General features: G+C 41.3%; 1 protein-coding gene across 10 annotated transcripts in view; it reads left to right on the top strand.

Moving 5' to 3' along the window:
• The window catches only part of LOC121079623 (transmembrane protein 132B-like), a 252,359-nt gene that overhangs the window by 115,350 nt on the left and 111,101 nt on the right, over positions 1–25,908 (top strand). The window contains exons 1-2 of one of the 10 annotated variants that reach the window (XM_040577161.1): positions 17,003–17,181; positions 22,661–22,754. The exons of 8 other annotated variants lie outside the window; for them this stretch is intronic. The gene's annotated coding sequence lies outside the window, so the exon portion shown is untranslated. Of the gene's footprint in view, positions 1–17,002; positions 17,182–22,660; positions 22,755–25,908 lie in introns of those variants that run through there. One more of the 10 variants, XM_040577162.1, reaches the window with a different exon arrangement.

Raw genomic sequence — 25,908 nt, 5'->3', positions numbered from 1 at the left:
AAAAGTGCCCGTTTCTCTCCAGTAAAGATGCAGAGAGTGGAGGTAACTGAGCAGGACACAGCATTTGCACTGTGAACACATGAAGCGAGGGTAGGTGATTCCTACACTCTCAGTCTCTGGTTAAGTCAAGTGTTACAGAGCTTTCTGGCATGAAATGTCAGGTAAACATTTCAGTTCATTGCCTGTTTCACACACTTCCTCCCCGTTAAAAAGAAAAAAAAAAAAAAATTGAAAAAAATTGACACATGGTGGCTCCAGCAGTGAAATCTCAACCTGAGATAGCTGATATCGAGGTGGTGGTGCAGTATTTGCTCTCTGCTTAACGTGGCATTCAGGCTTTTTGCTAAAGCAGCTGTGACCTCTATTCTGTTTAGAATATGGGGGAAAGGCATCAATTTGAAAGTGAAACGCTGAGGATAAAGGAAGACTTAAGATCATTTGGTGTTATCAAAACTCAGTAACTATTTTGTAAAGTTAGACAAAAAAAACAGGGAGAGTACTGAAACTATTGCCTTGTAGGTGGTTTCACTAACCCATGAAATTATACCTGTCACAGTAACTTACTTTTTATTAAAACTGATTTTTGCTTTGTGTTGAACTGTTAAACTGCACAAAAACAACAAATCTCAAGTTAATTAATACTTTGACCCTTTCCTTTGTGAGATTAGTTTTAATATTTTTGGATTAATTAAAGTATGCAAATGAAAACTGCTGAAAGATCATTTCCAGATTTGCACATACTGTAGTGCTTAGAGTAAATATTTAGCTTTGATCTTTACTTTAATTTGCCTTTTTGGTCATAGTGGTGGCCCTCTTGTTTCTTTCAAAGGACGTTAAGTGTTTACGTGGGGGTTCTGCTGCTCTGTTTGAATGAGCAGACTCGAACTTCTTCTGTTAAGGTCAATGTGGCAAAACTGTCACTAGACCTGATTCATCTGCTCCTCCTTTGAGTAATTCAAGGAGCTTCATTAAAGGCAGTTTATGTATGAGTGAGAGTGCGGGATCAATCTCTTTCATTGCAGAGCAGAAGCTATTAGTAAACAGAATCGCTCCTACCTCAGGGGAGCCAGATTTTTCTCTCCTGGAAGTCATTTCAGTTCTGCTGACTCGCCCGACATTATGCTGGCAGAGAAGTGCCAAAGCCAGGACTGAGGAGTCCGAGCCCATGTAGTTTTCTCTACGAGATTGCCGAATTTTCCACAGTTCTGCAACCTCCCTTGAGCTTTGCAGCAGGGCCGAAAGCCCTGGCCACCTCGCACAGCTCCAGGAGGTTCGGCAAAAATGAGAAACTCCCACAAGCCACAGCTGCGTTTGCCGAAATCTCTGACTATCCTCGTTGCCCTTAGCGCAGAGGTCTGTTCTCCGCTGCTTTGCACTTCGATTGCTCTTTCTTCCCCAGTGTGCGACTGATAAGAGCCACCAACAGACACGGCCTGCTGGGAGAACAGCGGTGCTGGGCTCTCACGTGTTTGTCGTCCGGGCTCTGTTCCCTTTAGCCGCTCTTATCGGTGGGAGCCTTTTCAAATTCGCTTACTTTTCTAATCTTTCTCCTTCTCCTTCTCCCCTCTACAGTGTTATCGTGAGTTTTTCATCTCCATTTCTCACATTTTCCTATGCAAATTGTGTGTTCATTAAAATGTTTTAAATTAAGACCTTTCCTCCTTTCATGCAGAGTGCATCATGCCTTTTCTGTGCATTACTTAAAAAAAATATCCTTATCACAATGTTACAGACAGTTTACATTATATTCTATTAAAAATCCATTTTGTCCAAGGTTGTCACAATTCATAGATTAAAGCTTTCTAGAGTGTGTTTTGTTAGGAATACATTCATAAATTCACTTCTTTAGTAGTCCCATAAGCTTGTATTTAAAACCTCTTTTTGATAATGTAGTTGAACAAAGAGCATAAAAAGAAGAGATTTATTTTAAATACACACAAGTATATTGCACACACCTATTCTGATCTGTGTGGAGTCTTAATTTGCCCTTACTGCTGTCATCTCAAAGGAGCTTTTTGGCAGCTCGGTGAGTGAGGAGAATGATTGTTGTCATGTGCATTTATTCTCCCTTGTATTCTATGCTTGGGGCAGAACTTCATGAATCTCATTTTGGTAGGGCTAGTTGAATCAGAAGCGTGCTTTGTTTCCAGAAGACACAGTTTCTACTTCAAGTACAGATACTTCTACATGGTGCCTGCAGCTGGGACCCAGTACTTCTGTGCCATAGGAAAGGATCTCTATGGATTTCTGCACTGAGCACAGAGTGCATCTTGCAAGGAGCTGAGAAAATCAGGGCTGGTGGGCTTCAATAGAAGCCAAGTGCTTTCAGCATTCCACGCAGAATAGCTTTTGTGAGGGACTGGGATTTTACGCTATGGTGTAGGGCTAAATGTTGAGTTATTGCAAGAAATGCTTTTCAAATAGATAGAAGGTCAACAACTGGGAGTCTACCAGCCACAAATCCTTCATGGCTTCCAGAATACTGTTCTGTAAAGAGCGTGTTGGCCTTTTTTTCACAGTACTTACCAAAAGATGGGTTGAGCCTTGCAGTTCCGCTGTCCTTTGCACCCTGAATTCTCTGGCAGCATCTCAGGAATATATCTACAAGTTAGGCTGCAGCAGAACTAGGGCGAGAGGGCTTGAAATGACGCCCTGAGAGCGTGGTCTGTCTTTGGCAAGCTGCTGTACCCCATAACTCAGTGCTAATATCTGGAAGAATGGAGTATCAGGAACGGATTGATTCTGCCAGAGTGATTCTGCATTTTATATGATAAGGTTATTTAAGATCATTGGCAATCTCATTTGAAGGGGCCCCACTTTGCAACGTATTTCATGGTGCTGAGTTTCTTCTTGCTGGAAAGCTGGAGAACAAAAAATAACGTGACCTGACCTTTGATTCAGGAATGACAAGCACAAAAATTTAGGCTGGAAAGTTGGAATTCTGCTTTGGAAAGGAGTATGTAAAGAGATCATTATCCTTACTCAGGAAAACCATCCTTATGTTCTATTGGATTAACTAGGTGAGGAGAGTCTGATTCTATGACAAACTAGTACTTTAATCAGAAAGGTTATATTTGTGCTAACTGGCAAAGTTAATATTTATGCTAACTGACAAAGTTAATAGCACTGATTTTACCCACAGTGCTGAGTATAGTGTTACTGTGACCAAACTGGTTCTTCTCACTTAGGGATTATTTTATCTCCATGTCTACAATGCAGCTTCTATCTGTCAGGATATCCATCACTGCATAAATTAAACTTGCATGAGAGAGACTCAGAAAGAAGAAGTAGGGAGGGTGAAACCTTCAGAGGGATTTCTTTAAGTTTCCATCAGAACTATTTATTCTGTTGCCTGGAAATTTAGATTTTTTTTTTTAAATTGATGCAGACCAGCTCGACCGTTTGGCATTTGACATCATCTATCTTTAAACTTGAATAAAAAATTAAGATTCTGTAATGATCATTCCATTTCTTTACTATTTTCAAAGGTCTTTAATGAATTCACAAAATTTAAATGACTTTATAAAATTATAATTGCAATATGTGCATATATGTATATATATATCTTTAAATCAGGAAAAACAGTTGTTTCATGTATTTATAGGTATGTAAATATAACCTCCTATTTTGAAATAATTCACGTCTTTTCCTGTGCTTGGGAATACCCTTTGAACCAGAAATATCACTCAAAAGGAAGATGAAAAGTTGGCTGCCAGTTAAGATATGGGCATATATTTATTTAAAGTAAATACATACTGTTGGAGCTGATGAATGAGCAAAAATGTTGTATCAGTTGATTTTGTTTTTAAAGCTGTGGATAAAAAATAAGAGCTGAGGCTGTCTCCTCTCCCTCCTCCCATTGACAGACAGCCTTGAGAGGCTCCTGTCCCTCAGAACAAGAGCTGCTCCCCGCGTTTCCTACTCTCCCACCACTGCTCCAGTCCCTGCCTTGCCGAGGGCAGTAGACAAGCATCCTCCTGGGTGCCCGGGATGTGCATCGCACATACCCGTGGAGGTGTTTGTGCACTGAATTCCCTGCTGGTCTGTGCTTCAGAATGACGTACGAATGCGGCTCACAGCTCATGGGCCTCAAGGAAGGGCAGCGTGCTGCAGAGAGCGTACTGTCCACGACCAGAGCCTGCTCCGGTTCTGGTGGTTTGCTGAGCTCCTTACTGCCGTGATTTGGCCACCTGAGGACGCAGCTTGGTTGTGTCTGTGCCCTTGGGTGGTACGGCACAGGGTGTGCTGAAGCTACAGCGAGGAGTTGGGTTGCTTCGCTACGACGATTAAGACCATAAAGGGCTGCAGCCTGCTGTAGTACATGGCAGCATGCTGTTAATGACACTGGGGAAGGCACCAGAACATGGAGTGAAACGCTGAGATGTGTTCATTGCCAAAGGAACTTGCTTGGCCCTGGGACACTGACTGTGTAAAGTGCCATCAGCAACAACAGTTGCCTGACAGAAGATCAATTGCATGTGTTGCTCTACACAATAGAGCAGTAACTGCTACAGCCAGACCCTCTCGCTGTCTTATTTTAGGCCCGTGCAAAGGCAGTGGGCTGGATGCCATCAAGTTCACACAGTACTGAAGTGAATGCGTAAGAGGAGCAGAGGGAGCAAATAAAACACAATAGTGAAGAGCTGAGGGAAAAAGCTGGGAAACGGGGAAGGGAAAGCTGATGGCTGTCACCTCCTGCCAGGCTGGTCGGAGGGAGGTGAAGCAGTCAGCCTCTGCTTTAGTGCCTATATCCACCACAAAAGCCATACTCGGATCTTTGGAAAGGAAGGTTTTGCCTTTTTTTTTTTTTTTTTTTTTTTTTTTTAAAAAAAAAAAGTGGTGCTGAAGGTGTGGACAGAAGTCACAGAAGTCATAGACGACGTGGTGCAGTGTACTGCCTTGGGCGTTTCTCTCCTATTCTTATGCACTTGCTGCTTTCCTTAGGTCAGAAGTGTCATGGGCAAAGAAATGTGCTTTGAATGTAAAGTGCACATGGCCTATAGATCCTGCAGGAGTTCATTCTCTGGCCTTTGGCCAGACCCCAAGACAGCCCTGTCTCTTGAGCCATTGATGAAGGGAATTTTATCTTTAATGCACCAGTTTTAAGGTTGTGACCTCTATTATGAGTGATGGAGTTCTGCTCTGCTTTGTGCAAAGAGTGTTCCAGTGAGAAGCATCCACACACATTTTCAAACATAAATGACTCAGAAGAGTCACAAAGAAAACCCGAGTTAGAAGAATTTTAACTAACCTTTATTCTTTACAGGTATTCCTTTTTGTATAAAAGAATCTAAGCCTGCTTGGAAATGTTTCTGTGAGATAAAAGCACTGACACCTCTCAGTAGCTTAAAGAGGACATAAAAAAAATAATAGACAAATTAACAGCAGTAGGAAGGACTGCTTACTGTAGAAAGCTGTGGTTCTAGAATCAAATGGCAATGTATCATTTCTGGAGGGTGGTTTGTTTGTTTGTTTGTTTCTTTTCATTCAAGGCTGAGAACGATGAAATTGCCTGTCCATCTCCTGTTGGGAGCCTAATAGCCTGGTAACCACATGAATTCTCTCCTGGCCAGCCACCTCTTTCAGATGGCTGTTTTTGTCTCTTTCTTAGTTAGGCTCACTGCTGCTCTGGTGAAGTCTCCAGCAGAGATGGGTCAGAGGGATTACTGACTGGTAGTCCAGGTAATTGCTTCCTTACCCAGGTTCACACATCCAAGAAGGTAGTGACAGTGGCTCGTCTTATTGCATCCTTACTGTGCTGATATAGTACCTTTATCATGACCCAAGGAAATGTTTTTGAACAAATATACCTTTGATAGTTGGAAAAACCTGTACAGCAAGAAACCTTGACAAGGTAAATACACCATTGTCTTGAAAATTTGGAAAATGAGAAACGTGTTGTTGGAAGAACTCAGTAGTATTCACATGTATTCGGTGGAGTAAGATGATACCGTACAGAGGCATGAAAATGCCTCTAACAGTATCTCTACCTCTATCAACTAACACTTGATAAAGTTTTGACTTGCCATGCTAGTTAAAAGTTTCGTGTAAATACAGAGAAATAGTCAGAAAATTCCTTCTGTTGGTGTTTGCCTAACTGGCATACAGTAAATGGGAAAAATCCCTTTTTAGCTTATAAAATTTGCATCTTGCATAGAAGATTTGGTTATGCCTCAAAAAATACATCAGTAGAGCCCTGTCTTTGTGCAGGCTGGGTGTGATGTTACAGGAGGAGAGTCAGACTTGCACTATTTGTAGGGATCTTGGTGAGCATGGGACCGAGGAATTTAAAAGGCTCAAACTGAAGAAAAGTCAGAGCTCCTGGGGTGTGGAAAGGATGTGCTGAGAAGTAGCAAGTCCCATGTTGCACCCTGTTCTCCAGCTTTTTGGTAGCAATGGGAAAAAAATAGGACAAACAGCAGATCTTATCATGAGAGAAGGAGAAGTTGTGATCCTTGGCTTAGAAGAGTCAGTTCTGGTTCCTAGTTCAACTCGATAGGTCAGCCATTTGTTGGTCAGCTGTGCTTGTGGCTTAAGACTTTTTTTCAGAAGTCTCATTCCTGCTTCTAGCAGTGGTTGGACAGACAAGCTTTGAGCTTTTTATTTCAGCCCTTTCAATTTTGATCTCCTTTTTCTGTATTGGCAGTCTACAAGGTGTAAGGAAAATGGAAGCCATTTTTTAATACCCGATTTTGCTTTCGTATATAATTAGGGTTAAAGCACACAAAAAATATCAGTGGAACTCGATGGTGCTTTACTTAAATAATCTCTTCACAAATGTGCTCCACAAAACTTGATTCAAAGCCTATTCTGAGTGACATTTCTTCTGAAAGATGAGCCCAATCATTCTGAAACGAGTCTTGTTTTTTAATTTGACCTAATTAGCTTCATTTTGGGTATATCATTCCTAGATGTGAATCTTAATATTAATGTAACAGTTGGGAAAGTTTAATTTCAGGCTAGGATAGTCTGCATAATTAGGACTGCAAGAGTATAGCAGGGATGCTGGGAGCAAATATCAAATGCATGCTGATGAGTGAATGACTGTTCAAATAGTTATTCATCCATTGGTGCTTGCATGCTTTTTCCATACAGGATGCCAAAGGGAGTTACGGCATATTCAAAAGTCGATGGGCTTTTCTTGCTCTCTACCAGTCTGCTTTAATGGCCATGTGGATGATTGCATGTGAGCTATCACCGGAGGTCCATGACAGAAGTCTGTACAATTCTGGAAAATTTCTAAAACTTTACAGAGATGTGTATGCATAATCCAGCTGTGCTTAGTTGATAATTTAAGACTGAGTGACGAAGCCCATGTAAGCATGGCTGCTGAACTCACCGCTCTCATAGCAGATGTTCTGACGCAAGGAACAACAGTGAAAATGTGCTGGATTTTGGGGTTTGTTTTCCTAATTCGGTCACAGTTGTTTTTATTTTATGTTTTTTTCCCTTGACAACTTAGACTTGAAGAAGACTTTTCTTGGGTGTATGCTGATCCGAATACCTGGGAAACACTGTTCTTAGTCACTACTAAATGCGGGGTCTGCACATGTTTAGGTTTCTGAGTAGCGCCTCTAGATGTCTAAGATTGCCTCACTGATGGCAGAGTTTCAACGAGCCTTATGGAGATTACAGAAGGAGGGAGAAGACATGATCAAAACATGGTGCCACAAGTGTTAGCTGATTCTTCTGTAAACGCCCTACTTACTCACATTTTCCCAGTTACAAAACCCCTTCTTCTGGCAAACTTAAATCTAGATTCAGAAGACCATCTTTATGTAGCGTGTCACTTAAGTACCTACTTGCTTTCAAGTATCTACCTTGGTTCTGTTGATGCCAGTAATGATAAAGGAGGTAATTGGAGTCAGCAATTAGAGATACATTGTGTGGAAAATGTAGGTCTTGATGGTAAGCCACACTATATATAATAAGAGGCATTAGTGTGTCACACTTGAAAATATTGTGGAAATCAGAAATTGAACTCTTCTATAGCACAGAAATGTACCTGAGTGTATTAGAAATGTTGCTAAGGAATTTATTTTTGGCAACTGTACACAGAGATTTAAGAGCCATAATTGGATTGTTCTTTGATAGAATAGGACTAGAAAAGATTATTGAATGAATATGAAATCAGAGAGCTGGTATTTGAGGCATGTTTAATTCCCACCTTTACCAATTTATGAGTTTGACTTGTAGCAGAGCCTCCTGCACACATTGGAATTCCATTTGAGATGTGTTGACTTGCTTACTTACCAGCCAGTGCATTAAAGTACCAAAGCTAACAACTCATTTATTAGGCATTTAGCCAAAATTTAAACTCATTTTATTGTTAGGAGGTGTTGTTGCTAGACAAGCAAATATTAAGTTTGTTACTTTCATTTATTTGAATCCTTCATGCCAAATACATTATAAAATGTCCCAGCATTAACTTTGCATGAATTATTTTTTGCTTTAGTTAGAATTTTTCAGTCATTTTGCCATTGATATTCCTCACCTGTGTTTATAACTTAAAGTGTTTATTTTTGAAGCCTATAATGTAACTCTTGCAAAATGAAAAAGTAAGCTGAGTGGAAATTGGCGGATGCTTCTGTCAGTGTCAGTATATGATTTTTTTTTTTTTTTTTACTTTTAAACCTCATTGTTTCCTTGAGAAGAATGTTAAGTCAGGTTTAAGCTGAGAGCCCTTGCATGTCCGTTAGTGTGATGAATCTGTAAATGGAGACTCGGGCACTTATGCAAGTTCCCTGGTCCTCCAGGCTGTCCAACTAAACCAACTGTCAATAGCTTGATCTCTCAAACTCCAAATTCCTTTTTCTTTCTCTTTTTTTTTTTTTTTTTAATTGGTGTAAGAAATGAACAAGTTTTGATTTTTCAAAAATTGTTGGACTCACTGGGCTCAAAAGCTTGGCCAGGCATGGCACTTTGGAGTTTCATGAAGCGAGGGCCTCTTGTAGGAGAGCTTTGTTGTTGGGTGTGCTCTTCTGCAGGTGTTGTCTAAAGATGCAGCCTTGTTTGGTTCTGTGCCTATGCCCAGACTGTGAGCAGCCCTCAGCTGGGGATGGCCAGCACGAATCCTCGCTTATGTTTGCTAAGGCTGCGTTAAGCTGGTCCGCAATAATAGCACTGCCAGCGTTGCACTCTTCTGGTACCGTATTCCACAGTGCTCCTGCAACTGATGGGATGAGACTGATGCTGCCAGGCTCCCCCAAGCAAATGTCCCTGTTACTGTCAAGTAAGAAGGCGGCTATCTTGCATCACCCACATGTTAAACACATTTTAGCTTTTTAGCCAAGGGTACCTCATCATTGCACAATCAAAAAGAAATTTTGTTTTTCCTCTTAGGAGTTTTCAGTGTGGAGATTTAACTCTAGAAGTTATTGATCTTAGCAGTGAGTGGAGAGCGGAGATATTTGGAGATACAGATTCCTATTTTTGCTCTCCCTTTTAGGCAATTTTCATCTGTGCCGGTTTTCTAAATCTGACTGGTGTATCTTTTTGTTAGATAAGCACTCTTCTTAATGGTGTACCCTTTAATTTCTCTAGTGACAAGAGGAGGAAATAAGTTATTCCTCTTTTAAAAAGAGTGATTTAAGTAGGGAATAATGAATGCAAAATGCTGTCATTAAAAATCAGCAGATAATCTGATGGATCATCTGTCACTCCTGAGGCTTGCCATAAAGAAAAAGTAGATAATAATTTTAAAGAAAAATAAAAATGTTAAGGATGAGTATGGAACATACTGGCTGTGAATGCCTTAATAGTGAAAACTGGTTTTTACTCATTGAACAACACCTTGAGACTCCTGTCAGCCAAACACATTGCAGGAGAAAATAATTTATTTCAAGAGCCTTCCAAAAATGGTGTAGCGTAAGAGGTGGAGTATTTTACAGGTTTGTGGTCCTGTGTGTTCTCTGTATTTTACCAGTTCTATTGTGGAAGATAAACTGTAGCAACATACTGGCATGCAACTGTATTTGTCACATTGTGCATGCCAGGTGTGCCAAGGGAGATAACTAAACCAGGCCCCAGTAACTGTGTGATAAAAATATTTGTGGAAGCATGGAACACACATGGAGGCTACTGGGCTAGCTTAGACAGAGGCATGTAAATCAGAGAAATATTAAATAGAGGTTAATCCAAGGCTTTGTTTCTTCAAAACTTTTGGCTTCTCTTTTGATACCATTAAAGGGTTCATCATTGGTAGGATTCCTCTGCTGGAACTGTTCTCTGGGATACAACAGCTTTTGCCTTGGTTCATGACATAGCCTAGTGGACTGATAGTCCTTGGAAATACTGAGCCTGCTTTGCTGATTGTTGCCCTTACTAACTTACCTGAGCTGCTGAAAATGTGCTAATTGGGTTTTCCCGTTGCTTCTGTATAAACTTAGTGCAGATATAGCAGTTGAAAAACAATGGTTCAGGTAGTTCATAGGCTGGTTTTCCCACATTATCGGTGTGTGCCTTCACCCTGGGTTGTTGGGGAAATGGATCTTGTAATCCTGCAGTTTGCAGAAGGATGAGATTTTTATCTGAAGTAGAAAGAATATGTATCTTAAAAACAGTTTTTAAGGGAAATTGTTTCCATCCTTACTCTCTGTTTTCAATTCTGACATATACTGAACATTTTCATTTGATTACCAGTTGTCATTCTTTCTCTGTTGTTTATTAATTGTGTTTTAATCAGTACTACAGTATTCCCCAAAGTCTTTTCTGTCTCTGGCATTGACTGCGTTAGGCGGAGTGCACATGCAGGACTCTCTTCAGAAGGTCTCAGTGGACTCGTACTTGGTTCAGGGCCAGGATCTTGGAGAGCTCATTACAGAGCCTCAGCTGAAGTTCACAAAGCCAAAGAGCATCTGTCCACTCTGGTTTGTATGCCTTTATTTCACTTTTTTTTATTTTTTTTATTTAATGGGTTCCTGAGTTCCTTTGAAATCTGGCCAGTAATCTAGGTATTTGAAACTAAGAGCTTCTTGGTGTTCAGTAACATGGAAAACTTGTCACTTATTTACTTGCATGAAATAGGATCTGTCTATCCCAGTCCAGTCCACCATCTGATTTAGCTAGGTACAAGTACTCTGTTCCCTATGCACACTGGAACATCTATTTTTTTCATTCATTATAAAGAGACAGGAAAGGAGAACTTCAAGTCCTCATCACAGTATATTCTTCATCCCTCCAAAACATTTCTATTGACTGTGTCCAAAGCTTTATGAAATAATGCTGTCATTGGGGTAGTATCAGTCCTTGGCCTCTGTGAAGAGGGCTGTCATAGGTAAAACATAAAAAATACTTTTCTTGGTGGTTGCAGCCAACACTTCCCTTGCTCTATCTTCCCAAGTTTCTCAGAATATTCACTCCAGCTGGGTAAGTGTGGCTTATATCATGGCACGTGATGGAGCAGAGGTGGTCATTCCTGGATGGATGCAGGAGCGGCCCTTTCATTTTATAGGGGTTCAACAGCAGAGCAGAATGGGCCAAGTGCAGGGCTGCAGCTCTCCTCCTGTTTCAGTGCGCTGTTAGTACAACTTTTATTTTCTAATTATTAATGTTTTACGTATATTGTTGCTCCAAGCCAGATGAACATATGCATGTTCCAAAAAGACTATGGTGGAGGAAGAAAAAAAAAAACACATCAAGAATATTTAGAAGTTTAAAATACCAGCAGATTTGTGTTGATTTGGAGATGCCCAGGCACTTGAGCATTTATTTTTTCTACAAGTGTATAAAAACATTGTAAAACTCCATTCTTTGTGTTTTACAGAACAAATTCTCTGATCCTTTTTTTTTTTTTTATAATAACAATAAATATCATAAAGAGCTGGAGAACTGGATGGGTGGGAGCAGGACTCCTTTCAACCAGTTGAATGGAACAAGGAATTGATCACCTGCAGTGGGATAATTTGTGCTTTTGCCTCTTGCAATTCAGTGAATTCATGGAGCTTCTGGTTTGGCTGTCAGTCCTTATGTTTTACTTTTGTGTTGAGGGGGATGTCTGCTGGACTTCCTCCCTCTGCCTCTTCCTCCACCCTCAAGCTCCAGCGGAGATCAGCAGAAGTGATGTGTTGATGTGAGCTATAATTCTGTTTCAGCCATGATTATATATCAATCTGCTGCACACCGTAAGTGGTACTTCTGGATTCCTGCTGTGAGTGGTTGATTAGATTCTAGTACCTTTTCATTCTATACATAAGGAATTTTTTAACAAAGCTGAGTAATACACAAAAACCCCAGTTTATTCTTTGTTCTTGTTTTCCCCCACTAGTACCTCATGCTTAAATACAAAAATAGAATGTTTTTGGCATGCCTGACCTTCTTTAACCACATCTGTCCCCCTATTTCAAATAAAATGCAATTTAAAGGTTCATGTTGACCCTAAATTGTAGGATATGTCTGTGACCTATGTAGAAATTTCCTGCAAAATGTGAATCCTAAATTGAATTTGGAACTCTCTGTGATAAAATGAATGCTAACTGCAAGTTTATTTGTAGTCCTGCTTGTTACATTTTTCTTTGTCAGCACAAGCTTTATTCCTCCAAATATATTATTGAATGAAAGAAAGAAACTATTTATCTGCTAATGCTGATGCCTGTAATCCATCCTGTTCATTTTCTGTGCTGCTATTTTCTTTGTGTGGTTCTTCTCCAGCTTATGTAGCACAGAAAAACTTAATTGCTCAAGTCTGATGTACTTTTCTATTCCTGGCAACAGTGTAGGTTGCTAAACCATTATGTGGGAGATGCCTTCTGGAATATGAAGTGTATGTTGCAGTTGGGGTATGGCAGGGTTAGGGCCCAGTCTAGGAGGAGCCTTTTAATTAGCTTTTTGGATATTTTCTGTGGAGCTAGCTATTCGACTGTCATTTCCTGAGCAGTTTCGCAAGCAGAAAGTGTACTTTCTGAAGGTCTCATGCTGCAGGGCTTTCCTAATGCATGTAGCACCACTTAATTCTGGGAGATCAGGAGTGAAACCCCAAAATTTACACCAGTAGCTGATGCTTGACAAAAGCCAGGAGACAACTCGTCATCTGATGACGTGAGGAAAGACCCATTTCCCTTCATCGCTAACCACTTTTGATTTCTTGCCCTTGAAAGTTTTGTTTGTTAATATTTGCAAATAGTATACTTGGTGCTGGATAGCAAGTAACACTGGAAACAGATTGTGCCCCAGAAGGCTGGGGCAGATTAGGTTTACTCATTTGCACACACTGTACCTGACTCTTGATTTTCTTTTAAATTGAGCTTTAATTGGGTCTCTGAATGAACACTTATGTTCACTTCTGGTCAGGTGCAAAATGGTATCTTGCAGGCTGTTCAGAAACCGAAATGCTGGGGAGTCGCTCAGGACTGAGTTGTTTCCTCAGCTGCACCTGAGCCTTGGGCCAGTGGTTGGGCTCCTTGGTAAGTTTTCAAAATGCTACGGAGGTATCCCTTGTGTGATACGTGGGATCTTTGTGGGTTAAATCAACAAAGTTGATTTCAGCTGTAGTTCCTCTTATTTACGATAAAGTATTAGGTAAATGCTGGTATTCTTAGGAACAGAGGGGTCTTATTAAGTAGTAATGGAGAGACACATTGACAAGTTTTTCAGTTTTTACCATGTGTCCTCAAACGTTTATATTCTAAGTCACTGACTCCAGGAGTCAGGTGATTTTAAAAAAGGGTTTAACTTGAATTTAAAGGTGAAATTGAGATTCTGCCTGTCATGACTGATAGAAAATCGTGAAAATGTCATTAGATTCAAAAGAAGAGAAAGCAAAGAAGGAACACTTAAAAGTTCTAGGAATCCTTAGGATAAGTTCATGAATGTGCAGGATCTGATAAATGACCTTTGCGTGTTGGTGATGCAGAGGAGGGCTGCTCTGAGAGCCCTTGCATTACCACAGTCGGACAGCATGCTGTGGCAGGGTGGGCTTCCACGTTTCCAGGGATAAATTATCTGTCTTCTGCAAGTGGTCATTTGATTTCCTGTCTTGACAATTAGTGATAGAGCAGACAGTAATTTTAAGATGAACATGGTCAGTCTACTTGTTAATACACCATGAACACAAACACTGGAAGTTCTGAGGATCCCTGCACTGCTAATTAGTATTTCTGTGGTTTCACTAATCGCTTGAACTGGGAACTTGGCCAAAACTAACAGAAGAGACTTCCAGTACAATAAATTGTTTTAATTTTGCGATCTGATCTTATGCATGGCTCAGTGTTTCTGAAGGCAAGGGTAGAATAAAATCTCATTTTGCATGATAACATATGCAAATCAGAACTTTTTGGTCCCAGATGAAGCTCTGCTTCTATTGACATGGTGCTAGCAAAATGCGGTTAAGAATAAAAAGGCACTAAAACTTTATTTTGCTGATAATATTTCATTATTGCTTTGTAAGCTATCTTATCCATAGGGCAAAATCTGCCGAAGAGATAGGATCCCATAACTCCTGGTTGCTTGTATCATTCTCTTTGTGATTTATAGAGTGCCGTAGATGTTCATGGTATTTTGCAGACATATAAAAGATTGACATGTTCCTGCCTCAAAGAACTTAAAAATTCTGCAGTTTAGCAGCAGTCAGCAGTTCCTCCTATCAGAATTTTGCTTTTAATGGCACTGTATAAAATCACTATTACACAGCCACCAGATGAAATGGCATTTTATTTTTAGTTACAAAAGTGATTTTTTTAAAAAATGTTTGCTAAAGGTCCTACTCTACCTACATGAAGGGTTAGAAGGCTCTGTTGCCTGGCCTGAAGGCAGGACAGAAACAGCACAAAGTAACCCCTGATCCTCTGACCAGGAAAGATTACCTGTAATGTCCCTATCACTGCTGTTAAGGGGGCCGCATAGCACTGAACTGGGGGGAGTCATTTATCATGTGGGTAGTAGTTGCTGCTGAGGAGGGGAAAATTCATAGCTCCTTTCACATCAGGAGCCAAACTGCATTCATGGTAATGATGACTCCTTGGCCATCACTGGTTTATGTGAGATTTGAACTATTGTCCGGCAATGAAACGCTCTGTATCCTGTTACCAACTTCCTGAGTCTCTGAACAGGCACTTCATACTGTTAGCAAGAGGCTTGGGATGGTTTCTATAGCTCTCAGAGAGGTCAACCAGGTAATTCCTCAAGGACTACCCTGAAAATCTTTCCATCAAAGTTTAAGGGTCTACGTGAGTAAAATTTCTGATGTGGGTAACACTTACGTATCCATATCTGAAAGAGAATATATTCACCTGCTCAACTCTTTAATTAATTTTATATAAAACTGTTTCCCACCATTGATTTGAAACAATTGGATGGCTTTTCATTACCAGTATTTTAATGTTGTTTTGCTACTCGACACAACTTTACTATATATATATTATAAGAATGTAATTATACATGCAATTTTAGGTTTTCTAGGGAGTTGTATAAAGTAAAATCCATCTATATCCTGCCCAGGTAATTTAACAGAATTACATATATAAACATAACATTAAAAGCAATTTTCTGAGACTCATGATTACACTGATTTTGTTTGTCACACACCTGCATGTACTGATTTACCATACTCTGTCACTCAGAGTAGACTCTGTCCCACAGCATAATGTGACAGATGCTAATGAATATGATACATCATAATTTTTCAAAGCGGAGATACTTGGAAAGATCTTACTTTCACCTTATTAAATGCTTTGAAATTTAATTATATTGAAAATAAAGTAAGATTCTAGGTGTTTTAAGGGGCTGTACACTCAACTCTAAACATAACTGAAAGTCACTTGAATTTTATGGATTTCTTTAATTAATTCTGGCCTAAATGTTTTTGAGCAGCAGACTAGTGGGAGGCTGGAATTATTTGGAGGGGTTTTGTTTCAAAGGCTGTGAGTGACAAAGCTCCCACTAATTTCAGTGGGAACTCGAGCAAGCTGTTATGCTGTAGTCCAGTTGCATTTTCTCGGTGGAAGACAGCAGCAGGGGTGGCTTTGTGTGGGTTCTTGGGTCTAACATAAGGCTCTTGGAGAATCACAAGGTTAAAAATGCTTGAGTTTGTCAGACACCCTGACTTTCTCTTTGAATAAAACTCAGCAGAGAGCTCAGTGTAACAGAATTAACAAAATACGTGGTTTCAAAGACAGCAAACTTGGGGACTTAGGAAAAAGAGGGCTGCCTTTGATTCTTCTGCCAGCCTTGAAGCACAGTGCTCACACCGGTGCAAATATTCTTGAGCAGAAGTGTGAGGACAAAGGGAGGTGTAACAGCTCTCCTGTAATTCCGTGATAGACAGTTTTTTATTCCTTATTTGCTGTGGGAGATTGGTGCATGTGCACCGTGCTGGGCAAACACAGGCTCCTGATCTCCATGCATCAACAGCTCTGCGTTTGCCTTGTTCTGATCTCCTCTCTTTGTATTTCTTTGTTGCTCACCATCTCTGGTTGCTCCAGTATCAGCTTTTATGTTATGCTGGGCAGCACCTTCCCTTTAGGTTTTCATCTTTTTCAGCACAGTCAATGCTGATCTTGTTATCTACAGGCTTTGCTCTGCAGTTAGGGAGGATTCATGCTGGGCAGGACTTGGTCTCTTTTCTGGTGAAATGCCTTTTGCCTCCTGCTAGCAACTCTAAGTTGCCCAGCTCATGCCCTTGGTGGAGCAGGAAACAGTTGATCCCTGCCCTAAGAAAGGGTGTGACCAGGCTGAAGTGGAAGGAATTTGGTTTTCATCATTTTGTCAGCCTGCAGAGCTGATAACATATTTGTGCTTTGTATTTTGTGTGCAAGAGGAGAGGGGAGCAAGAGCCTGATGCAGTGCTGCTCTGAGGTGGGCAAGAGTGGCTGGGAAGGGTGACTCTTGTTTTCTTCTTATTTTTTTTTTATGAATCAGATGCCAGAAGGGTTGATTTTAATTAGATTAGTAAGCCTTTAGCTGCTTGTTACCCGCTTTGACCAGCAGCAGGGTGAGGTGAGGTGGGTGAGGTGTGGAGCCGGCTGCAGGCCGAGGGGCCATTTCCCCTCAGGGGGGAACCTTCCAGAATCTTCCAGAAATAGGCGTCCTGCCTGTGTGGGCCCTCAGTGGCAGGAGCTGTGTCCCGGGCACGGCACGCTGTGCCCAACTCTCGCCCTGGGCCACGGTGGATTTGGGAAGAAGCACTGAAAAGCACCAAGGAGGAGTTGAAAAAAGCTGGGCTGGCACATCATCGTGTTCCGTGCTGAGGTGGGTGCTGCCGCCGCTCCCTGCGTCATCCTGGGCATCTCACTCAAGGCCACCATGGTGTGAACCAGATCAGCGTCTCTCTGATATGCACAAATGTTTTACCAGTCATGCTTTAAACTACAGGGATTGCAGGAATTTCAGTCACACTCTCTGCTGGGGGGAGTTAATATCCTTCCTGACTGAGTACATCGCCTGGAGGGACCATTTTGTGTGTAACACTCTGGTAGAGAGAGCGATACCAGGCGCTGAGCAACGCAGGGTAAAAGACTAATGTGCGCTATGTTAAATGGTGTCTTGGGTTTTGCTGGGTCCCTATTCATAAAACACAACAAAGTGGCGACAAGGATAAACCTTGTCAGCTAAAGGAGCTGCTGGGAATACCAGAGAGTACTTAGTGACTAAAACAAATCAAATTTTGAAATCCTCCCTTCCAAAGGAAAGCACAGAGGGGATTTAACTAGAGTGAACAAGTGTATGTGCAGTAAAATGGCAGCGTGCGTGTGAGCAGGGCTGGGGGAGAGAAGGCTCTAGGACTAGCTTGGCTGCACTGGGGCAGAGCGCTGAGGCTGGGGTTGGTGTGATGGCTCTAGCAGGCACCAAGCACCAGGCGCTTCGGGAGGAGGGATGTGGAGAGAAGGGCTGCCTGGCAGTTGCGGGTGACCATGTCGAGCAGCAAACCAAGGGCCTGGGTTATTGCTGAGCTCTCAGCCCACGTCGTAGTGGCAGCTGGGGGAGCGGATGCTTTGCAAACGTCTTCTCAATGGTAAGAACGTGCCTTCTTGCTGTAGGCTTGTGCTGCAAAGGGTTAACTATAAGTTGTTTGCTGGTACCATATTTGGGTCTGGGAAGGTTCCTTTTTAATTGTAATTAGGCTGTCCTTGTGTTCGTGGCTTGTTTCCACATGGGAATTGTTTCTGACAGAAGCTGTTCCAGGAGTTTGGCTGCTAGCCTGGTGCTTGGGAGCTGGGCTTCAGCTCTCTGCTAAGCCAGATGCTCCCTCTGAGGCTCTGGCCAAGTCACTTAAACTCTCTGTGCCTCAGTTTCTATTCATAAAATGGGATTATTATCATCTACCTGTCTCACAAGGGACTTAGCTGCACAGTAGTCAGTGTTAAACGCTCACAGAGTGTTGGGAGGAATAGTATGCGTTCCTCAGGCAGGCAGGCAGCAACACCCATGAATTCAAGTCTGGCTTGGAGTACGTCCGTCAACGTAAAAGTTGAAAAATAATGCACCAGTTACAAGTGCTGGGTTCTGTTCCCCAGCAGAGCTTCAGCTGGACCTGATGTCAGTTGTCTTTAACAGCTGTAGAAAGAGGAATAATCAAGAGAAGACTGTAAAATTGACATTTTCTTCTCCCGCCTGAACATGTAGACAAACTTCCTTGGGCTTTTCAAAATACTGTGTACCTAACTCTCGCTGAAGTGGTGCTTGACCAAGGAGCCTCCCAGTCCTCTCTGGCAGCTGCTAGCTTGTCCAGCAAAGCCTGGTCACTGTTATCCTGGTGCTCTAGAGGTGGAATATGTGCTTTGTAGATTGGGATACTGAAGTCCTGCCAAGGATGGGTCCTTACTTTGGATGAGGCGTGATGGTGCATCATAACTTGCATATCACCAAGTAGCCCAGAATACTGGGCTGAAAGACAACTTGTGTCTTGCTTTACCTGTTTCTTTCCTTCTTTTTTTTTTTCCTTTTTTTTTTTTTTCCTCAGAACTATTGCATTGTATCCCCTAAGGCTAGGATAGGGCCTTTGCTCTATTACATGGAAAGTTATTGAAAACTTGTGGAAAATTATGTTCCCTTTCACAGTTCTCTACTATTGTATTAACTTGTTCAAAGAGCTCCAGCAGGTTACTGAGTTTCCTCCAGCAGACTCTGATGCCTCAAGCCTATGCTGTGAATCTCACCTTAATTAGATCCTTCATCCCTTTCTCAGGAACAGATGGAAGGCTCAGGGCTGTGAAATACTTGGGATCTCCTGACAGACCTGAGGAGCGGTCCTCCATGGTCCTCTACCCCCTCATAATACAGCCATCAGTACCAGTCATCCCCTTTGAGGCTGTTTGTGCAGGTCCATTCAAGGGCAGCATGGGTATCCTTTCTGCTGCCTGCAGTGTGCCACAGGCTCACGTTGGCCTTATGGTGCTCCCCTCCCTTTTGCCACTTCCATCATTCTCCCTGCACCTCATCAGCCCTGTGGAAATGGCAGATTGAACTGCCCCCCTTTCCTGCGAGGATTTGTGATTTTATAGTGGGCTTTGGCTTAGCAGGAGCACATCTCATTTTGTATTTAATCACCTGCCTTGTTACCAGGGCAATTTTTTTTTTTTTCACGTGGCTATATGAACTTGTTTCTGACCATTTTCCTTCCTTTCAAAAATGTGCGCTGTCTCTCTGCAGTCCCACATCACAGCTTCGATGGGTATTTTAAGATTTTTCTCATGTAACACATACAATAGTCACTGATATTCAGTGATGCTCACATCTTCTCATCTTCTAATAATATCTTAATATCTATTAAGACCAGGTAGAGACATCAATCACATCTCTCATTGCTTTAGCATTTCCTAGTCAGTGGCTTACAGGACTGATACATTGGGAGCCTTGTACTTCTCTGCCTTGTGCTAGATGTTGATATTTGCAAGCCTGTGAATGGGTACCAGGCAAAAAGCAGCAAACCATGCCCTGTTGGATAACCCTATATGGCAATGCATCACCGATGTTATTGATGAGAAATCCAATTACCACTGGATTTCATTTGCTTTTCTACATGCTTCCCTGATAGATTATTATTCTGCCAGAAATTCACAGCAAGATGTGTCCCTGCCATGTGCCTGTAACTAAACTAAGGTACAGCACAGCTGATAAAAAGGGGATGTTAACAAAGGAAGGAGACTGAGCCACAAGAAATCTGAGCCCTTTTCTTCCTGGATGCTGTAAAGAAGATGTATTGCTGTGTGTTCATGGTGACTGTCATTTTTTGTCACTATTGTAACCTGTTCACTTTCTTGGCTTGTCAGCCAAGTTTGTGCTAGCCAGCAGTCTTCCCTTTCTTTGGATCGATACCTGCTAGGAGCAGGAGTTTTCTCTGATAGAAAATGTCATACAGCTACGTTTGTTTATCCCTCCCTTCATTCCTTCACTGGTCTAAGCCTTTGGTCCAACTCTGCGTATGCCAAAGGGTTTCTACAAGTGAAGCACCCACATGCTGGGAGTTTAGTCTAGAACAGAACATTGCAACCTTCGTTTGGAAACTGCAGGAGATGGTTCAAATGCTGAATGCAGCCTCTGAGGATTGAGTCTGTGAAGGATGAAGAAGAAGCCCCAAGTGAACCCCCTTACAGAAGATTTTTGTTCTGTTTTTGCTGGCCCTTGGAATACAGACAAACCCATTAAAATGAGACCATAAAACAAGCCACGGACTGTGGTATATGTGCAAGTTTGGCAAGACCCAAAGCAAAGAGCTACAAGATTTAAAGCAAGTATCCTTCTGAAATTATAGTTTCAAACAGGGAGCACCATGCCAATCGATGAGAGTCTGCTTTTGTTATGGTCACAAAAATCACACGTCTGACTCATGCTATTATAGTGATGCACAGTGTTGTCAAGGTAATGGATTTGGGCACTTGGCATATACAGGAAGGGTGTAAAAGGCAAGGAAGTATTCTGCAGGCCTCTAGGAACAAGTTTCATATTAAGGACTTTTTTTTTTATGGCTGTGATGGGGAATACTCAATTTTTGTTGTAGAAGTGAGAGTTTTACGCCCTGGCCTACTGCTGCCGTCGTGCATATCACCCATGGGAATGCTAGTCTTTCCCTCATGTAGCAGGGTTTGTGAACGTCTGCTGCCTTGCCTCCTCTTGCTGGTACCTAAGAACCTTCCCTCCACAGGGCTGAAGTGGAAATTAGAAAGGGGAAGAGAGTAGAGAGATCATGTATGTGACTTCTGGTTCAGTTCCTTAGGAAAAGAACTTGGCAGTAAAGAAATTATTGGGCAGAATTCCTAAGAGACTGAAGTAAGGAGGAAGCCTCTAAGGACCATGTCTATAACCTATCAAAATCTTTTCCTTTTTCCTTTTTTCTTTTTCCATTTTTTTCTTTTTTTTCCTTTTGTCCTCTTTTTTCTTCATTTTTCCCTTTTTTTCTCCCCTCCCCACCCCCTCCATTTTTTCCATCCTTTTTCTTTTTCCCTTTTCTCCGTCTTTTTCTGCTTGTCTCATCTTTCCTCTTCTTTTTCATAGTGGCCACTATATTTTAAAGGACTATTTAAAGACAAGTTTGACAGAATCAACCAAAAAGCCATGAGAAGTGGGGTTTCTCTTGTCAAAACTTTGCAATCCAGTCAGACTGCTTAACTGTGCTTTGGTAAAGGGAGGAACTGATAGTTGCTTTCCTTTTCTTTTTTTTTCTACCTTTTAAAAATTATCAAGATGAGGGATTGCTGCCTATAAAGCTTTATAAGACAAATCTTTTCTTTATAACTCCATGTCTTCCTTTCACTAACTTAAATGAAATCAGAAATGGACAGTAAAAGTGAAATGTCTGCCCTAATGAGTCAATCTGATTTATACGGACCAGTAATGCAAAGGGCATGTTAAGCATTTGAACAGTAGAGCTGAAGACTTGTCTGAAGAAGTGCATGCTTTGTGGGAATGCAATGGGTGAGCTGAGTTGGGGGCCCAGAGGAACAGCAGTGAGTGATAGCGTGTGTGCAAAAGTCAGTTCAAGTCAAGGCTGGGAGTAGAACTGTCTGGAATACCAATTTTGCCAACTCTGCGAAACAAAAACAAAGCAAAAAAAAAAAAAAAGGTGAACAAACAAAAAGCATTTTTTTGGAGTTTTATGTTATATTCGGTGACAGAGATGTAGCCACTTGAGTAGCCATTGTGCATGTTGGGAGTGATGCTCTGAAACACTGCTTTTAAGGAATTGTCAAACTCCCACTGCTAAAACAGTTTACAGTATGTTGTGGTTGCCTGTGGTACCCAGTGAATGGCCTAGATCATTCAGTAGGCCACCTCCAATCCTACTTTGTTTTTTATTGTGTATTACCAACTCTCTGAGTCAATATGGATTGTACTACACTATATTAGCAGTGATGATATTTTATCTTCCAAATGACAACACTCAATGAAGTTCGATTTGAAGTTCGATTCAGTGCGTAACAATGCACTAGGGCTAAATAAACTGCTGCTTAAAAATCATATGGTGGTGTACATTTAAACGTCACAATCTAATGTTAGATACAGCAGTGATTCTTTTGTTCATAAGTTAAGAGCCAACAGGAAAAGCAAAAGGAATTAAGATAGAGGCAGCATAAGAAACTATGGCACAGTACATATAAAACTAACCATGGAGAAAGGTGATTAATTACATTAAATATAAAATCTGAAAGAAAATAAACTATTATTATAAAACAAATAAGAGCCTATACGTGGTCTTTTGCAAACCCGTATTTTATTATTTCTCCTTTGTCAGGGAATGCAGAGATCTGACAGCAGGGAAGGAGAAGTCCACAAGGGGCAAACTTTGACTGCTTGGACAGTGTCAGCATTTGTCAGCTTAAGTAAAGGTATTAAAAGACAGTGTACTACTGTTAGAGGTAAAAGCTTGGTGTTCAGGAATTGCTCTGAGCTCAAAGTTCAACTGGTGATGCTGAATCCCTGATATGCTGCTAATTAGTTTTGCAGAGCTGCAGAGACCCACTGAGATTTATAGCAGATGTAGCAAGCGATGGATTTTACGTGGTGCCTTTCTGTTTTCAGCGTTACTTGTGCAGGAAGTCTATTTCTGTTTATCTTTAGGCTTGAATTTTTAGGTGGAAATAGTGTGTCTAGAAAAAAGAAATCCTTAAGCTCTTTACTCATGTTGGAATGTCAGCTTCACAATGCATTTCCTAAGAGAAATGATGGCATGCCATAATGCCTACGTTAAAAAAAAAATCATACAGTTCAGTGTTTTTCTTTTTGAGGGATCTCCAAATCCTTGTGAACCTCTGATTCACATTTCCTTCTCTGATCTACAAAGGGTGTTTCACAACTTTTACTGTTTTCTCTACAGCACTTAGAAATGATATTGATATCAATTTGCCATAAAGATTGTAAGGGCTGAGTTGTGTGTGTAGGTTGTGTGTCTGACTTCCTCCGCATACCATCTACAAATATTTTAGCACGTGATACTTATAAAGCATCTCAGTTTCACCAGAGCAACCTAAGGGAGACAATAATGTGGTCCTTTCATTCATCACAAATGTATACTCTTAGCTGCGTTGAGATGCAGTCACTTTTTAATAACAGGTAGGGAACCTTGCAATAATCCAGCTGTCATCCCAGCGCTTTAGGAAGCAGACTAAAGCAGAGCACAACAGGCCAGAAGCGCAGCAGATACGAATCAGCATAGTTCAGTTGAAACTGGGGGAACAGTGCTGATGTTTGTTCATTTTGGTTGTTGTAGTGAGCTAATCAAGATAATATTTTACTGCTAACAGAGAAAACAGAGACTCAGGATCAACATTACAGTTTTGAAACCATACAGGACTGAGCACAGAGTTTTAAATACACTGTCTTGTTGTAAGTATGTATGCATAAACACCCGCCTTTAAAGAGCTTTTCTTTTAAGTCTCTGTTGTGAGGAAGTAAAATGCTACCTCTTGTCCTGGGCAAGTAAGTATAAACTGCTGATGTAAATGCTAGCAAATCTGAGGAGTGTCTTGGTGCAAACCAATGTCCTGTGGAAAGTTTTTTTCCTTCTTTCTTTCTTGAGTCTCTTTTACCCATCTTGGATGTCTTTATGTCATCATCTTTACTACTGCTAGATTTGACATACAAGTTATAGGCTTTCCAAGAAAATGGAATAATAAGTTCATCCTTGTGCAAGAGAGCTTTTTCCTGATTCATCCTGGGCTCTCAGAGCATCGTGATGAGTCTTCTCCAGCTCTTAGCTACAAGGCACTGTGGGACTAGCCAAAGGGAAGGAAAAAAACAGTCTCTCTGCTTTGTAGCCAGCAGACAGGCCTTTCTTTTCTGCCACTGGGAGGAGCATGAAAACAAGAGAAATCACATCTTCCCTAGGAGCAGAAAGCTGCAGCTCCCAGACTAGAAAACTGAAGTTGACATCTGTAGTAATTTTCTCTGCTGATATGTAAGGATATGTGGTCTTTTCTTTTGAGGCGGAGGTAAATATAACTTTTTTTTGACTTGAATACTGACATTATTGGGTCATTGTGCTTTTGTTTTCCCTTTCCACCCTTACAAACTGCACAGAGATACTGGGTGCTTGTCTAAGTGTGGCATGAATAATGGTCTGGTTGCCACTTTGTGCAGTGCCAGCCCTGCTACTGCTCCTGGGCTGGGACATAGCTATAAGCCTGCCAGCCATGCTTCTGTGCTGTGGCCTCCAGGACGGACTTACGCCCCCTCAGCATGCCCTAAAAACTTGAGGAGTATAGGAGATGTTGAATGAATTTAAAAATAATAATAATAATCTTTTTTTTTTTCATTATTACTTGTTGATCTGCATCCCTGTCCATAGTTAAAGTAGTTGGGCAGCTATAAGCAAGCTGTAGAAAAATACATGTTCTCCAAAGGGCTAAATTTCTGTTCTCAGATACAATCCTGCAGTCTTCTGGGAACTTGAGGACGGAAGCTGTGCCCATGACAAGAGTGCAGGAGGAGCCGTGCTTATTGAAGCAAGAATGGTGCTGGAAGGGACTGTAGCCCTGCTGTGCTGGCATTTATATTTCTGGAGCAAAAAAAGTCAAACTGCAATAAGTGAATGAATCCAGACCTTTTTCGTCGCATAGCAAAACCACCAGCTTTCCCACCCTGGGAACTAAACCCACACTGATTATTTAAGACCTGTCTGTTAGGTATGAAGCTTTGATGGCTGCGTTGGATACAGATGTACATGTGCATAAGGCAGTGTGATGACTGCTATCCACAATGTGGAGTATAGGAGGATAAAATGTCACTGCAGTTACTCTGACGTTTGGTACAGTAGCTGGGCAGCGCTATAAGGATATGGTCCCATAAAATGGAGGCTTAGAAATGACAGTGGGGGTTTCTGCCTGATGCTGCAAATTAACAATAAGCCTCAGGGGCATGGTGTAATTATTTACTTTGCTAAATAACACAGAGGAACTATGGTTTAATTACAGTAGTTTAGCTATGCAATAGAATTGCAGAGAATGTAGCTTCAGTGCATTGCATTAATGAGCCTTGCTAACGGTTACTTCTAATATTGGATAATGTTTCTTTTGTTTTAAATCATCCTTCCTAAATGAGTTCCATGCAGATGAGAAGGAACCTTTCCAAAGTATCACAATGGATTGTTTTTGTTTCCAAAAGACACAACCCAACAAGGCATTTGATATTACAATTATGCTCAGTAAAGCCAGATGCGTTTGGCTCTGCTCTTGTGTCGTTGATGTCCCTTTTGTGCTGGCTTTTGATGATATTTAAGTGAAAAAGCATGTAACTGGGCATCTTCAGATGGCAAGAGTCTCCATTTCTCAATCCTGCTATCAATCCAATCAACTCCTTTTATTTAAAAAAGATTGGAGAAGAGAAGAGTGCACATTAAGCAATAGCTTTCTCTGAACATTTAGGTACACTAATTAATAAATAGGTCACTACAACTTTAGGGCCCAAGTTTACTTTTATTCAAGTCAATGGCCCGGCTGAACAGGAATTGTGTTAGCCATTGCTGTGTAGCGTCCCACAAAATAG

The sequence above is a fragment of the Cygnus olor genome, chromosome 17 (assembly GCF_009769625.2).
Source record: "Cygnus olor isolate bCygOlo1 chromosome 17, bCygOlo1.pri.v2, whole genome shotgun sequence".
NCBI classification, from domain to species: domain Eukaryota; kingdom Metazoa; phylum Chordata; class Aves; order Anseriformes; family Anatidae; genus Cygnus; species Cygnus olor.
This window is presented reverse-complemented; position numbering and strand designations above follow the sequence as displayed.